This window comes from Erpetoichthys calabaricus, chromosome 1, assembly GCF_900747795.2.
Source record: "Erpetoichthys calabaricus chromosome 1, fErpCal1.3, whole genome shotgun sequence".
Lineage (NCBI taxonomy): Eukaryota > Metazoa > Chordata > Cladistia > Polypteriformes > Polypteridae > Erpetoichthys > Erpetoichthys calabaricus.
In genome coordinates this window covers 201,154,799-201,172,871 of record NC_041394.2, presented here as the reverse complement: position 1 = coordinate 201,172,871, position 18,073 = coordinate 201,154,799, and positions in this window count along the sequence as shown.

Here is an 18,073-nt window from a genome sequence, read left to right as displayed (position 1 = left end):
ATACTGAACCTTATTTTGTTTATTTTATATATTGGAATGTACAGCTTTTCTTTATGGATTAAAGAGGATTTGTAATGGCTAGGAAAACAAAGGAGCAGCTTGCAGCTGTTAGAGGATGAGCACATCTCACTGTAGACTGGTCTTCCCGTGTTAGCTTTTATTTCAGTAAAATAGCAACATGCCCCAAATGAAATGAGCAGAATATTCTTAAAAAATAGTCTATAATGTTGGAGCCTTGTTTTTTCTTATGCATACTGAGAAACTACAATTATTATAAATATGGAGAGTAAAGAACAATGATATTAGTTGCAGATTAAGTAATGCTTTGAAGTTGTGCTCAATGGCCAATTTTTAGGCTCACAGTAACTTAAAACTGGCACACTGATTTATTGAAGATATATCATCAAAATGATAAAAACAATTCAGTATATAGAGGCATTACCAATACGGTTACTGAAAATGAAAAATGAGTTTCATTTTTAAAAACATTTATTTTAAACTGATTCATATATCTTGGTAGTCTGTTCTATAAATCTTGATCATTTCTGTCTGAACTAATATATATTTCATCCCTCCGTCCATTATCAGTTTCATTTAGTCCAGTTACAGAAAGTGCAGGAAAGCAACCATCCTCTAGATGATCCATCACAGCTAAACCATATTGTAATTTTAAGATATAGAAAAAATTCCAGGAGTTCTCAAGATAGATTGAATGGGTTAGATTTTTGCTTTTGTTTTTGGAGTAAGTAGTGGTATTCTGCTTTGTGTAAATGCAGTTAATTATGGTTAGCCTTCAGTTAATTAAGAGCACATCAAAAGTTTTTTGTTGCAGCTCTTGGGAGCAGGTAGCGCATACTGCCTGCTAGTTGGGATTCATTACCATTAGAGCACTAGGTAAGTATTTAAGGGGAGAAAAATAGACAAAACTACTACTGAATCAAAAAAGATACACTTTTCAAATAAAAGCAACTTTGAAAAAAAATGTAAAGATGATTCTGTCAACAGAAGTCTGAAAAATATAATTTTTAAGTCTGTCATCTGTAGTGTCATCCAAGATATCACAAAGTTAGACTACGCTTGTAAAAATTGTGAGAAATAGCAAATTCACAATAGATGTTAGTGCACTTGAGAAGTAGCTTCAGAGACTTGGAGATCTTCACAAGACTAAAAACCTTGGAAGAAAAACACTTTTTGAAGCATCGGTCATCAGTGATCTCAGAAAGTATTTAGACTCCTTCAATTTCTGCACACTTTTTGATTGCCCATCAATCTAATCTCAATAGCACATAATGACAAAGTGGAAACGTTTCAGAAAGTTTTGCAGATTTATTGAAAATCATAAGCTGAGATCTCTTATTATATGTATATGTTATATATTCCGACCCTCAGAAGCCTATTTTGAAGAAGTCCCTTTGGCAGAAATTACAGCTTCAAGTCTTCTTGGGTAAATTACTACAATTTGCTTAGTTAATCCCGTTCTTCCTGATAGATCCTCTCAAGCTCTATTACACTGAATTGGAAGCATCTGTAAACTGCAATCTTCAAACCTCTGTACTTTTCTGCATTCATCCTTCCCTCAGTTCTGACCCCTGTTCTTGTCCCTGCTGCTGAGATGTACCCCCATATCAAGACACTGCTGCCATCATGTTTCACTATAGGGATAGTATTAGGTAGGTGATGAGTAGAGACTGGTCTTCACCAGACATAGTGCTTGGAATTTTGCCTAAATAGTTAAAGTTTCATCTGATCAGACCAGAGAATCATTTTTCTCATGCTCTCATGACTATGATTAGACTCATTTCAGGAGGAGACTAGACAGCATATAGGAATGAGATCCAAAGAATGAACTCTACCGAAACTTCTGGGGGCACAACACAAACCACAACCCAATATACATCAATGGAGATTGTGTGGAAAGAGTTCTAGTTTTCAAGTTTCTGGGTAGACATGTTGCAGAAGAAGATCTCTCCTGGCCATACTACATTGGCAGTCAAGAAGGCACAGCAGAGACTCTACTTCCTGAGGATCCTCAGAAAAAAACAAAATGAAGGAGAAGCTGCTGGTGTCATTTTACTGCTTCTCCATTGGAAGTGTTCTGTCATGTTACATTCATACGAGGTATGCCCTGCAGCTCACTGGAAAACAGGAGATCCCTTCAGCGGATCATAAACCCTGCCCAGAAAATTATTGGCTGTACACTGCCCTCTTTGAAGGAACTCTTCAGCTCTCACTGCCTCAACAGAACACCAAAACATCATGAAAGACCCTTCCCACTCTGGACATCCCCTGTTTGATTTTCTGCCCTCTGGTAGGTGGTTAAAGTCCATCCAATTGCGAACAAATAGATTTAAGAACAGTTTTTCTATCCCAGAGACATACAAGAACTGAATACTACTAAGCACTTATAATGTTTGACAATTACCAATATACCTACAGTCACTTTTGCACTACAGAGTACATGTTTACATTCTTTGCAATTATATTATTTATCTATTTCTATTATTGCACTCAATTTCTATGTGTATTATACCTAAGTCCAATATTTATTTATTCTATTGTATTGTATTATTTTGTATTTATTATAATTGAATTATGGCCAATTGACTCTAGGATTGTTGCAATTTCATTGTACTAAGTACAATGACAATAAAAGGAATTTGAATCTGAATTGGAATCCTTGAAATGCTGATTGGCACACTCTAAGTGGGAGTTAACCGCTGTACCAGAAATGCCAGATTGATGTAGTGCCGCTGAGATGGTCATCCTTCCAACAGCTTCTCCCATCTTAGCAGTGCACTTCTGAAGCTCTGTTAGAGTGACCATTGGGTTTTTCATAACCTTCCTTTACCAAGGCTCTTCTTGCCAGGTTACTCAGTTTAGCGAGATAACTAACTCTAGGAAGAGTTGTGGTGGTTCCAACCTTACATTTTGTAATTATTGAGGCCACTGTACTCTTGGGAACACTCAAAGCTGTAGAAATGGTTGCCCTGACCTATTGTATTGTATGCCTCACCACAAGTTTAGTACAGAGGGATGCACATACCCACAATATAAAGTGCCACAGCAAAGGGTCTGAATATTTATATAAGTTAAAGGCTTCAGTTTTTAATTTTTAATAAATTAGCAAACCTTTCTGAAAACAAGTTTTCACCTTCTCAATAAGGATTATTGAACATACATGGCAAAAATGGCAAATTTACACATTTACAATTAAATCTACAACACAATAAAGCATGCAGAAAGTAAAGAGGTCTGAGTACGTTCTGAATCCAAGGTAAAGTAAATACAACAACAAGATGCAGACTAAATAGATGGTACTTGGGCTAAAGTAGTCAATAGAGGAGTACAGAAACATAGCGTCCTTTCCATAAACAGGTACTCTCTGTTGTGTAAGAAAAGCAACTCTTCTGAGACAAGCAAAGTTAAAAACAAAGTGGTGCAACAAAATAAAGTTTTGTCGAAACTTTAGAGATTTCATTTTCAGATCACAGGCAGCTAGATAAGCGATAGAGACTGTGAGTGAACATTAATGTGTTGAATACCAGGTGTAAGAGTTTTCCACATCACCAAAAAGTAGACTGACTGCTGGTGAAGGGAGGTAGACACATTCTGGTTTTAGTTCATTTTAGAACAGACACTAGAAGTACAAGAGAATTTACCTTACAGAAGAAAAAAGAAACAGAGAACTTGGTAAGAACCTAAATAGTTCAAATTAGTTGGATTTCTGAAGTTCTTCCAGCACAAGGAATTGTTGTTGATAAATTATGTAGGGGAATACCACATTAACACATACATGACTGAACAATCTAACTAAATAAAAAATTAGCAACTATAATAAATTCCTCTTTTAAATTTTCTTCTAGAAACAAAATACATGAACTAGGATTAACAGTACTGACTTGGCATCATGATATTATTGGAATTATGGAATCAGGGTTGAATTAAAGTGATGAACAGGAATATAATATCAGTGACTATTTATCCTTTAGAAAGTATAAATGAGGAAGGAAAGGAGAGCTAAATATGGCAAAACAATACTTAGTCTTAAAAGAAAAACACTGAAGAAGGATTCCACTTAGGGTTAAACTAGTAAGAAAGATGTCCAGAGATGTAGTGTTTAGATTTTGTTACATCCAACAAAATTCATACATTCCAAGCTACAGCAAACAATAGCATATCACTAAATCACATAAAATATACAGTATGTCGGATAAAGGTAATGTAGCGATGATGGTGGATTTTCATTTTCTGAACAGTGATTGGAAAAATATAAAAATAAAATGGTTATTATTGGAAATTGCTAATGTTCTCTCACTTTTCAGGGGCATGCCCATCTAAAGTTTGTCTTTTCAAATAATTCAGAGAAAATGGAAAGGAAATAAGTTATTATTGACCTTTTAAGCAATAGTGATTGGGACACAGTTAGATTTGAAATTACCTTTGAAAAGACATAAGTGCACACTTGACACCAGACTTTATGGGAACATGGACTACAAATCAAAGAATGGTAAAATAAAAACTTTACAACTAGAAACAATGCATGGTGCCACTTCAGAGATGTCCTGTTCTAGGCCCAAAGTAAAAAAAAAAATCAAAATGAAAAGACCAAAGAAATGGTCACAATAGATTGATGACTTCATTGGTGACATAATACTGAAAAACAGCCAAAACATTCAGAGTCAGAAGAATACCAGAAACTGCATCAAAAGATCAAACAAGCATTTGAAAGAGAAACTGAAAAAACGAATTCCTGTTGAAGCCATAACAAACCACACACAATTTTTCCCGCGGTACTCAACTGAAGAAAACAGAAACAGAGACTTTAGGAAACCTCAGAGACACCCAAGAAATAATTGGAAACTCAAGAAATATTTTACCCAAGTGCACCTTAAAAATAGAAATAAATAGATTATCTCTGCCAGAAGTGAAAACAAGCTTTAAGTTTTCAGGTTTTGAAAACAGAAGTGTCAGATGTGTTACAGGCCATCAATGTATGGAAAACTAACAGAAGTATCAGGTCTGATAAATTTTACCAGTAGTTTTGAAAGAAATGAACAATATTATTTGTCAACGTCTATTAAGTCGTGTAAAGTGTCACATGGGATGGACAGGCATCCCAACCAGGAGAGATGAAAGTTCCTTACCCAGATGAGAGGCCTCAAGTGGATGGACAGGCATCCCGGCTGGGAGAGAGAAAGGTGCCATACTCGAACTGGACTCCCCACGGGGATGGACAGACATCCCAACAAAAGGAAAAGAAAATTCTTTACCCGGACAGGAAACCCCAGGCAGATGAACAGGCATCATGATCAGCCATGTTTGTAGTACCTTCCCTGGCTAGGATTAAAGGGAAGGACTGGAGATAAGAGATGTTCATTCTCCCAGGACACTAGATGGCAGCAACCCAGGATATTGGTGCCAGCAAGAAATGCCGGGAATTGTAGTCCAGTAAAACAGACCTGCTGGAGTCCATGGGTGCCGCAAGAGGTCACTGTAGAGATACACTCCTTGTTATTGGGAACTTCTATATGACCTGAAAGAACTTCAAATGAGCAAAAGCCCTGGTACCGGACATACTCCCGGGTCCTCAATAGAGGAAACTGTGCTACCTTGTCCAGGGTAGTCGGAGCTAGGAGGAAGGAAGGCAACACTCGACTGGAGAAGAGCAGTGCGGTAGAGACAGGAGAGGAGAGGTGAGAGATAGGACAATAAACAACCTGTTTTGTGCTTGTTTTTACAAGGTGTTTGTGTAATAAACACCTTTTATTTGAACCCAGGAGTGTCTTGTGTGTTCGTATTTAAGGTTTGGGACTCACTGGTGCCCCCTAGTCTTCACAGCCTATTTCAATAATAATTTCAAATAGGAAGAGTATCTGATGTCAAAAGAAATCCCAGCCATTACAGACTAATAAGTCATAGTTTTACTTTAAGCAAAATTTAGTAGACTGTAGTCAGAAATAAATTGAAACTTATTTAGTTGTGTGAAAAGCCGCTATATAGGCGCCCGACCCGGCACAAAGACAGGGAGGCACGCTTAAAAATAACACAAATATATTGTCTTCCCTGTGTCCCACAGGCACAGGACAGTCCCAAAAGCACAAAATAAATACACCAAAACAAAACACACCGGTCTTCACCACCACCACCACTCCTCCTCCTCCTCCTCCTCCTCCTGGCAAGCGTTGTCCTCCTCCTCCCGACTCAGGCTCCCGGAGTGGTGGTTGCTGGCTTCTTATATAGCCCACCCGGAAGTGCTTCAGGTGATAATTAACCTAATTCAGGCTGCACATTCGGGTGTGGCTGCTTTCCAGCCCACACAGGCTCGTTAAGCCATGCAGCTCCCCCTGGCGGTGGCCACGGAGTCTAACAAGGCTTGAGCTCTGAAGTCCCATGCCTGTGGCCCCGATGCAACCCAGGGGGGCTGCCACCAAGTGTTCTGGGGGAAGTAGTGTGTATCCCATGGCAATTCTCCTGGAACAAGTGCTGAAGGGGCGTCCCAGTCAGACATGGGCCTCAGCCATCCGTCACAGTTGGTTTTCAATAAGAACTTAAGATTCTCTATTTTATTCTACTTTTAAAAGTGATTTTTAGAGAACTGTACTAGTTGCTCTTGAATACATTCATACTCTTCAGGATATAGTCAGGCCTACGATACATTTGTGTTTCCCTTTTGTGTTTTCATCAATCTAGCCATTAATAGGCTCCTATGCTGCTTTTCAGGAAAGACAAAAGTCTCTCACTAGAAATCTTATGTACATATCTGTTATACAGTACTTTTAGTAGAAAGGAGTGCATACTAAGAGGATCAGAACTTAACACTGCAAATCTCACATATGTGTGTGTTCACACCACAGCAAGTATGAAAACCTGCCCTTGAAAATCCTGGATCCTTTAAGTCCGTCATTCCGCTTGTCATATTCTTCCCTTTTCTTATAATAACTGATGAAAAGCAAAGTAAATGAGACTTTTCACGCTTAGCAAACAAAGAATAAGAAGAGATACAAAAAATATCTTACTAGCAATGCACTGTCATGTTTTCACTTTTAACTAATTTACTACTCATCATATCTACAATAAACAGGAACAAGTCTGGCTAACCAGTCCTATGTTATTGTTTCCCTGCAGTTCTAGTAAAGATATTTTTTAAATATTGTGAAATGAATAGCCTTGACACATGAAAAAGATATGGGGTAGCCAAATCCAGGCTGCAAAACAGATGTGTACAGAGTTGAGTCCAGAACAGAACTGAGCAAAGCAAGATGTGGTCTGGCTTTTATGGCTGGTTGGTGGAAGTAACGTCATCGGGGCCGGAACCAGGATGAATTTCCTGTGTTTGGTCTGTAGCACACTCCACCACCCCCCTGGCCTGGTGTGGAATTACCTTCCATTAGTTCTTTTAGCTGCCTTCCATGCACACGTGTGTGACAATATATTTGTCTTTAAACTGAGTTTAAAAGTTAAATACACTGAATGAGTTGATACTAATGCTAACCAAAAACACCACATTAATTGGCTAGATTGTGCAGTTGCTAGGGCTGCTGCCTGGAATCAGGTGTTGACATAAGTTAGGTTAATTCCTGTTTATTAATTGGCTCAGTTTAACTCTGGGTTGGTACATTTATAAAAGTGGTCTTGTGATGGGCTGTTTGTCCAATGCTGGGTGTTCCATGTTTGTGCTGAATACTTCATGACAATACTGAATATACAGATGCTGGTCATAAAATTAGAATATCATGACAAAGTTGATTTATTTCAGTAATTCCATTCAAAAAGTGAAACTTGTATATTAGATTCATTCATTACACACAGACTGATGTATTTCAAATGTTTATTTCTTTTAATGTTGATGAATATAACTGACAACTAATGAAAGTCCCAAATTCAGTATCTCGGAAAATTAGAATATTGTGAAAAGGTTCAATATTGAAGACACCTGGTGCCACACTCTAATCATCTAATTAACTCAAAACACCTGCAAAAGCCTTTAAATGGTCTCTCAGTCTAGTTCTGTGGGCTACACAATCATGGGGAAGACTGCTGACTTGACAGCTGGTCCAAAAGACGACCATTGACACCTTGCACAAGGAGGGCAAGACACAAAAGGTCACTGCTAAAGAGGCTGGCTGTTCACAGAGCTCTGTGTCCAAGCACATTAATAGAGAGGCGAAGGGAAGGACAAGATGTGGTAGAAAAAAGTGTACAAGCAATAGGGATAACCGCACCCTGGAGAGGATTGTGAAACAAAACCCATTCAAAAATGTGGGGGAGATTCACAAAGAGTGGACTGCAGCTGGAGTCAGTGCTTCAAGAACCACTACGCACAGACGTATGTAAGACATGGGTTTCAGCTGTCGCATTCCTTGTGTCAAGCCACTCTTGAACAAGAGATGGCGTCAGAAGCGTCTCGCCTGGGCTAAAGACAAAAAGGAATGGACTGCTGCTTTCTGATGAAAGTAAATTTTGCATTTCCTTTGGAAATCAAGGTCCCAGAGTCTGGAGGAAGAGAGGAGAGGCACAGAATCCACGTTGCGTGAGGTCCAGTGTAAAGTTTCCATAGTCAGTGATGGTTTGGGGTGCCATGTCATCTGCTGGTGTTGGTCCATTGTGTTTTCTGAGGTTGAAAGTCAATGCAGCCGTCTACCAGGAAGTTTTAGAGCACTTCATGCTTCCTGCTGCTGACGAACTTTATGGAGATGCAGATTTCATTTTCCAACAGGACCTGGCACCTGCACACAGTGCCAAAGCTACCAGTACCTGGTTTAAGGACCATGGTATCCCTGTTCTTGATTGGCCAGCAAACTCACCTGACCTTAACCCCATAGAAAATCTATGGGGTATTGTGAAGAGGAAGATGCAATACGCCAGACCCAACAATTCAGAAGAGCTGAAGGCCACTATCAGAGCAACATGGGCTCTCATAACACCTGAGCAGTGCCACAGACTGATCGACTCCATGCCACGCCGCATTACTCCAGTAATCCAGGCCAAAGGAGCCCCAACTAAATATTGAGTGCTGTACATGCTCTTACTTTTCATGTTCATACCTTTCAGTTGGCCAACATTTCTAAAAATCCTTTTTTTGCATTGGTCTTAATTGATATTCTAATTTTCCGAGATACTGAATTTGGGACTTTCATTAGTTGTCAGTTATAATCATCAACATTGAAATAAATAAATATTTGAAATACATCAGTCTGTATGTAATGAATGAATCTACTATACAAGTTTCACTTTTTTAATGGAATTACTGAAATACAGTAATCCCTCCTCCATCGTGGGGGTTGCGTTCCAGAGCCACCCGCGAAATAAGAAAATCCGCGAAATAGAAACCATATGTTTATAAGGTTATTTTTATATTGTCATGCTTGGGTCACAGATTTGCGCAGAAACACAGGAGGTTGTAGAGAGACAGGAACGTTATTCAAACACTGCAAACAAACATTTGTCTCTTTTTCAAAAGTTTAAACTGTGCTCCATGACAAGACAGAGATGACAGTTCAGTCTCACAATTAAAAGAATGCAAACATATCTTCCTCTTCAAAGGAGCAAACAAATCAATAGGGCTATTTGGCTTGTAAGTATGCGAAGCACCGCCGGTACAAAGCTGTTGAAGGCGGCAGCTCACACCCCCTCGTCAGGAGCAGAGAGAGAGAGTTAGAGAGAGATAGAGAGAGACAGATAAAAAAATCAATATGTGCCCTTTGAGCTTTTAAGTATGCGAAGCACCATGCAGCATACTTAAAAGCTGTACACAGAAGGTAGCAACGTGAAGATAATCTTTCAGTATTTTTAGACGAGCGTCCGTATCGTGTAGGTGTGCGAACAGCCTCCCTGCTCACACCCCCTACGTCAGGATCACAGATAGTCAGCGCAAGAGAGAGAGAAAGAAAAGTAAGTTGGGTAGCTTCTCAGCCATCTGCCAATAGCGTCCCTTGTATGAAATCAACTGGGCAAACCAACTGAGGAAGCATGTACCAGAAATTAAAAGACCCATTGTCCTCAGAAACCCGCGAAGCAGCGAAAAATCCGCGATATATATTTAAATATGCTTACATATAAAATCCGCGATGGAGTGAAGCCGCGAAAGGCGAAGCGCGATATAACGAGGGATTACTGTAAATCAACTTTGTCATGATATTCTAATTTTATGACCAGCACCTGTACAAGCTCTGAAAATAGATAATTAAAAAATAGACTGTATGCTACAGAGTTTGCAAAAAACAAAGAATCCAAAATGGTAATTTTTCAAGTGAATCGATGATTTGTATGCTGGTATAATCAATCTACTTCCACAAAGTGACATGAACAGATAAATTTGCGAAATTGTGATAAATACTGAAGTCTATTCATTACTAATTATCTAAATGCATTTGGTCAATGTGAAATGCTGCTAAACAAGTAGATCTGAAGTGAAACATAAGCAGAAACGTAAATTAAATCAGAAAAATATAGACCAAAGAATGTGGCCATAGTAACCATGAAAGCATACATTGTTTGAAATTACTCTAGTATTCTTAAAACAAAGAAACGTGTCCTATTGCAAGAAGGAGATGTAATTTGTATAGGGAAGCAGTATGGAAGATGAGAAAGGAAAAAATAAGGTAGAACAAATTCAAATGAGACACTGTTTTTTGCTTATTTATAAAAATATATATATATATATATATCAGCCAGTTTGTAAAGGAAGATAGATTTATTGATTGCTTGCCTCAGAAGATTTCATTAATCAACCAGCAAATGCTGTTCTACTTAATGCAGACATTACATATACTGTAGTTAATGCTGCTAGAATGTTGTGTGTATTATTCCTTTGTTTTGATGGGTAAGCAGCTGAAACCATTCTTTTTGCAGCTTGGTAAATCTGATGCAATTTCCTATTTATTCATCCTTTTTTAAATACGCAGCAAACAGAGACTTGTGGTAATCTAGAAAGAAGTACATAAAGTTATCTGTTAGCATTTTGCATGCCATCTCTTCAGGCTGAAATACTCAAAGCCCTGTTTTCTTTCTCATATTTATTACATTATCCCCTATCCTGTCAAAAGTTCCTATTGAGAATAAATGCATAATGTGCACAGTTTATAATTATCTTTGCCTCCAGTTATATTTTTGTTGGGAATGTATCACTTAGTGTGTACGTCTTTTATAATAATTCAGTAATAACTGTACTCACTGAAGTGTGCCTTCATAAAGTAAACTGGTGGCTCTCCATAAGACCTGCTGTTCATATACTGTTTAAGTCTGCAAACTGCTGTTAATTTTGGGCTGCATCACACACTTTTATTGCCAGCATGAAAGATGCCAGGTTGAAACTGCAAGCTGTCCTTGTAGGATACCTAATTTTGCATGATACATTTTGTGTGTTGACGCAGCAACTCTGGTGTTGTAATTAATTTAAGAATTGGTTTATGCATGCACTTCTTTTCATCGTTGAACTCTTATCTCGGCTCTCACAGCTGTTACCAGTCTGAGCACTTAAGAAGTGGCAGCTGATGAATTCTGACAGATTATTTTAATATGGAGTGTACAGCCAATTTGATTATGTTGCAGAGGTTAATAATTTAATAAGTGTGTGTACAGTTGATTATTTACATGGGGGAATTTCAGTTTTTTGGTTTTTTTTTATAAATTTTAAGTATGGAATATACATAATGTGTGGTCAGTAATGACCTAGGACATTATTTTGAAATATTAGAAATACATAGTAATAGATTAACATATTTTCATACCTTACTTCATCATAAAAACAAAGACAATTAATTTGCCTGTAAATAAAAACATTAATCTAAATGGATGGGGCATGGAACACTTTTCAGAAGATTACAAAACCAGCAACCTTAAACTTTAAGTTTACTGAGGTGTTAATCATCAAAAATAGTCCACTGAAAATCCAAATCAATTTAAACAAATATGATTGTGTATAAGACTGTAATGCATGCATAGCAATACTATTTTCAGGTTTTCTGGTTGAAAAATACCATACACAATATTTTGTGACAGAGAATAGCTTAAGTCCTAATGATGACCTGGTAAAAAAGCAGGGTACGGAAGAAGCTAAAAGAATATGGCTCCTATCATTAAATGGTTTAAACCCTCTGAACAGCACACCAGCAGTGTGATTTTATCTCTGTAAGTCTCCTTTTATATAATGTAACACTGTTTGAAAACGGCAAATCACAACAGTTGAAAAACGCAATATCAGCTTGTGACTCTTTCAAATAAGAAGATATCTTTAATGTTGTGTGAGATTTTTCTCACAGAAACTTGAGAACTGCTAGGTTAAATATTCTCTTTTGTATATTTAGTGCTTGTCATACATTTATTACATACACGCTAAACAATTTGGTATTTTTGTTAATTTTCTTATTATTGATATTGTGAAGGAGTATGATGATTGATGTTCATTTGAACCTGGGCAGCTGTTAGTATCAGGCAGCTGGAAGAAGATTTTGTGAGCATTATACTGAGCTTTAATGGGATCATGAATGCTTTTGTACAGTATTCAATTGCTGCGATAAGACATTCTTTTACAGTTTCTGATTACCAGTGTTGCAAACTTTTAGTTATCAACATACAGATCTGTGCCTTTAAAAATACTGTATAAATGTTTGCTAGATATAATAGGGCATATTGTCAGAAAATCCTAGCAGAGTTGCCTTAGATTGAACAGCAAAAAGATCAGAGTCTATTCCAAAAAATAATCTGCCACAAGAATGAAATAATTCAACTGGAAATGTTCTTAGTTAAAGCATAAACATTCTGTTTAAAGATCTAGAACTTTGCACAGCTGTCATAGAACATGATCACACATTATTAAAGATTTAAGATGTAATGCACAGTGGTTGACTACTGGAGTCACTTTCTATCTTTTACAATTGAAAGATACAAAGGGACTTTAACTGCAATTGATTACTTGCCTACTGGTTTCTTAAGAGATGCTCAATTATGTAATAAAAATGAGCATCATATTGCTTTCTTGCTAATATGAAATTCCCTGAGGAGCAAAGATAGCACATCATGCAGTATACTCTAGGGCAGTAAAAATGAGCTATTGGGAAAATAACTAGAACAAATGAATATTAAGAAAATATTTCATAGTATCTCTCATTCTTTGATATTATCTAGTGTATCTACTGTACAAATACCTAATTGTCAAAACCTTAGAATAATTTTAGAGACAACATTAAAGAAGTGGAACACTGAATAAAGTACCAGCTCTATATAAGTAAATGAAACAAGCAAACAGAGCTTTTATTGCATATGCAGTAATGCCCTGCACACTACAATATACACTTCACAACAATAATACAACATAAAAAAACTATAAGAAATTATAGCTTAAAGTTTAAAGTTTTTAAGGCACCTGCCAAAATAACAAAACAGATCCAAACTTGCACTGTACTAGAGAAGCTCCATGGTAAGACTGGCCCACGTCTAGGTTTTCTGTAGTTTAACCAGACACCCATCCTTCTCTGGTTAGGCAAGGCAGCAGTAACATCCAAGTGCTTGCAGTAAGTCTTTTTTGATCCAGCCTGATGTTTCCATCGAAGCCTGGATGTAACTTTCAGGAATCTCAAAACCAGATGTATTTACCAATCTGATAGCTTTTTCTCTCTCTAACACTCTCTCTTACCTGCTGCCCCCCATTATTTGATGTTATACGGGGGCAGCCTGATCAGGAAGGCGTGATACATAATTTTGGATCAAAATACACAATCTAGAAGTTTGCTTTCCCCAAAACATTAAGCAAGACTGAATGATCATAGTCATTACTACAGAGACTGGGAAGCAGTATATAAATTCTTTACATTGAAAAGCAGATTTATATAAAAAAACAAAACAAAACTATACAGGACCAAAGACACAAAATGTCACCATTTTACCTATTACATTTTTATATAAGCCACATAGTGCCACCTTTTCTTTAGTTATTTCTTATCTATGTGCACTTGGACCACAATCCGGGTGGTTTGCCATGTGGTGGGTGCGGCAACGTGCTGTAATCAGTGCATGCTCCTAACCTCTTCCTCCTATGTACTCATACACCATGGAAATCTGTCCTTACTGATTTTACTATTGCATTGTTTTTGTGTGAAATTTGACCAAGGTTTGTGCTTTAAGTCACGGAAAAGCATCTGTTCAGGATGAAACTTTGTGACTTTTCATTCACTTCCCCCAGTTAACAAACAGATAAAAATGTAAACATCCAATAACTTTTACAGCTTCTAAAATCTTTTACATTTCCACATCTTTTGGGTCATTTTAACCCACCATTAACATTAATGGATTTTCCACTGCATTTATTTGTTCACAACCCATAAAAACATCATACATGTCATATGTTCAAGTCAGAAATGTAAAGAATTTTAATAAAGTGCCAAATGTCACATTTCTGTACAGCAGCTACATACTTAGGACATTCCCATATTCTTCTTCTCATTTCTGACCCACCATACACTTTAGTGGGAATACTGAAGCTCTCAATTCAGGATATTTTGTTGGTTTATAACCATTAAAAACATCTCTTCTAAAATGTAATCATCAAGGTAAGGCAGTTATAGAAAGGCATATCAGAATCAGGTCAAGAAACCCATAAGACACAGCATTGACACGGCATTTGAAGACATTGTAAGACTTAATATTTTAAAGAAACATTTCTCTGTCATATAGAAAGTATTTTGGATAACATATCCAATTATTTATCAAAAATCCCCATATCTAGAACTTTGTCAGTTTTGTTTTATAAAGGTTTGTTGTTTCTCTATAAAAACATTAAGAAACTTATATTATGAGCATGGTATATGTTCGTTAGCTTTTGTGTTCAGAATTCTGTAATTATTTCAAAATATTAAGTTCAAGACAGGCTTAAATACTAAATTTCTTGCAGTGTGAAATTCACATGGAGATCTGCAAACAACTGCATTAAAATAGCATATAGTGTAATAGTAATAAATAGTAATAAAGGTACTTTGGAACCTTCAGATCTCAGCTTCATGATAGTTAAGTGCATAGGGACTGGTGAACTGTGTTAACCTGAACGGCTTGTATAAATTGTTATCTTCTTCTCATGTTCTTAAGCGGTTCCTACCCACACTATTACTGGAGTACAGAGTGGTTTTGTTTCCTGGAGGCTATGTAAGTACTTTCTTCTGGTCAGTCAGTCAGTCAGTCAGTCAGTCAGTCATTATCCTCTTCTGGTTCACTACTGAAATACAGTCTTGTTGTTTCCTCCTCACTTTCAGCAAGATGGAATTTGTGATACTGGATAGGTTCATATCTGTTGTGGGTAGAGTTTCCATGGTCAGAGACTTCCACTCTTCCAAAACTTCAGCGAGATGGACATTGAATTGACCTTACATTTGATTTTTTTGGGAAAAGCTGTTTCATTTGTTGTTCAAAAGATCTATGGAAAACCTTTCATTCTATCTCAGCAACTTAAAAATATATATATCTTAAATGAATAAATCAATAAGTAAATAAGTAATAGACCCTAGGTGAAACGTATTGCAAAAGTTGTAAAGGATTCTCTATCCAAGTTCTCACAAAAGATTCAAGTTATTAGTGTTAAAGATGTATTTAAAAAGGAAATTTTTTAGGAATCATTAAATGTGTTAGTGAGTCAACAAGGATTTACTAGAAATAAGGAGATTCCCAAAATTGTGAAATCATCTAAAACCAACCCCTAATGAACCCCAAGACTAACATGATCAAAAGGAGCAACAGCCTGTTCTGTCAGTAATAGAAAAAGGCAGGCCACAAGGGCAAAAATTGAAATAGAAATGGACCAGGACGTAAGAGGACACATGCCCTTGCTTGCTTTAAACTATGCTTCGGACTAAAGGCCAGTCAAAATATTCTTACTAAATTCCAAATAAGTGTTAGGCTTTCTGATGTCTTAGCATGCAAGAAGGAATACTGTATACTAGGAAAGCATGGAACAGTAATTGTAGCCCTAGCCCCCTAAAATGATTTATTCACTAACTAAACACACAGTGAGGTTTTTTCACAAATCCAAAATTTGGATAGTAGGATTAATTCACCGCCATCTTATATAGTGGCACTGTGATTAAGTCAAATGTCAAACATCCAGCAGTCAAATGTTACCAACAGGAAGCCATTAAGAATTAAGCAATTAAGAATATGGTTTAGCCATGCAAAAACACACAAAATTGGTAATACCTGCAATCTGATTTGACATAGGAAATGGCATGTCTCTAATATAAAAATACAAAAATACATTTAAACAGCAAAAATGTACCCTAAAGGATAAAAAACACTCTGAATCATAACAGAGCAGAGGTCTAACCCTGTCCACAGTGACCAGAAGTGAGTGCCTGCATAACCAAAATGGTCCTAATAAACCAAAAATACACACCACAATACAAAAAAAAGTGTTTTACAAAGCACAAAACATGTACAGAAAATAACAACTCAATTTACATAATGTACAACCAAACAAAAACACAGCAACAATTTGCATATAATATTAACATCAAAAAGGTGGAATTCCACTTTCTAACAAAAACAGATAAACTAGCTAACTTATTTTGTGCAATGTCTGCCTTTAATAGCTGAAATAGTTGTAGTGACGTCACATGTGAATGCACATGGGCACACCCATTGAGAAATTTATGTCTCAAAACAGTGTAAACAAATACCCTGAACCAATGAAATGAGCTGATCCTTTTCTGTATGAAATATGCTTTTATTAAAATATTTACAATGGAAAAGTAATTTAATGTCAAAAGATTAGCTATTATTTAATTTTTTAACTGTTTGATCAATTTCAACTTTCATATCATTAAAATTTAGACAAAGTATCATTTGTTTTTTCTGTGTGTGCTGTAAAGACAAGTAGTTAACAGTTTCATTCGTTATCTTTAAAAATCATTGAATATTACAATTTTATGCCCAACTATCACATTAAGATGTGAATCGGAGAATAATCTGGACACCTAAAACTGCAAGTCATATTTCATAATCAAAGAGAAACAAGATAAAGAAATGTAATTTTTGAAAACTTTATTCAATAATACTGGTGAAAATTAGTAGTATTTACATTTAATACAATATGTGCTGATTCCTGTAACACCATCTGGAAGTAGCAATAAAATCAACCAGAAAAGTGCTTTAAAAATAAAATCTGTTGCACTACTGCATGCCCAGAACTCTTGGGCGGTGTTATTTACTTAGTGCTAAAACCTATGCCTTTTAACAGTTAATGCAGATGACTAATTCACAAAATGTGGGCAGAGGCAAGAACTGTTGAGTCTCATGTTCAGGCCACGTGGCTCTAGATGGAACCAGCTTCATACAAGATGAACTGAAAATGTTATCAAAGTATTCACGAATGTGAGGGAAATAGTTTGGAGATGCCTTAAAACTTATTCTATGGTCAGAAGACCTGGCAAAATCCAGGCAGTGTGAACTAGTGGTTGATGTGTTGCATTAAAATTCACAAGATAGCAAATTCAAATTTCACCTCCATCTAAATAATTATCACTGAGGAAGTTATATAACCTCCCTTTGTTATTTCTATCTTATGTGTTAAAGTGTAATGTATTGTACACTGTATGAGAAGTTCTTTGGGATGTTAACTGTAGATATGGTACAAAAGACAGCATGAAAACCCATATAAGTTCTTTAAACTGCACATAACTTCATATCACTCTGTGTTCAGTATTCAATCTAATCTTTTTTAGCCTGCTAAACACAAACACTACTTTTCCCCTCCTGGACTTTCCTTTCTTCTGTCACTTGAGCCCTTCTTGATATCCACGTGTCAAATGCAAACTCAATGAATCTGAGGACTGAGAGGGATTTTTAAGTCCCAGCCTGTTACTGCTCCTGGATATTGCTTCCAGAATCCTGAGAGACATACAGTAACAGAGCCTGGCAGCATCCCATATGGAGCACTCTCTAATGGCCCCTGGTATTCCTGCACTTCTGGGTTTGGTCACCATACTGAGAGTCACACAATTTTTACTGGATGTGCCCATCCATTGTATGATGAGGCTTTTGTAAAGAAACATTCATTCACAACTAACCTTCTCAGCTTATTTAACTTATTCTG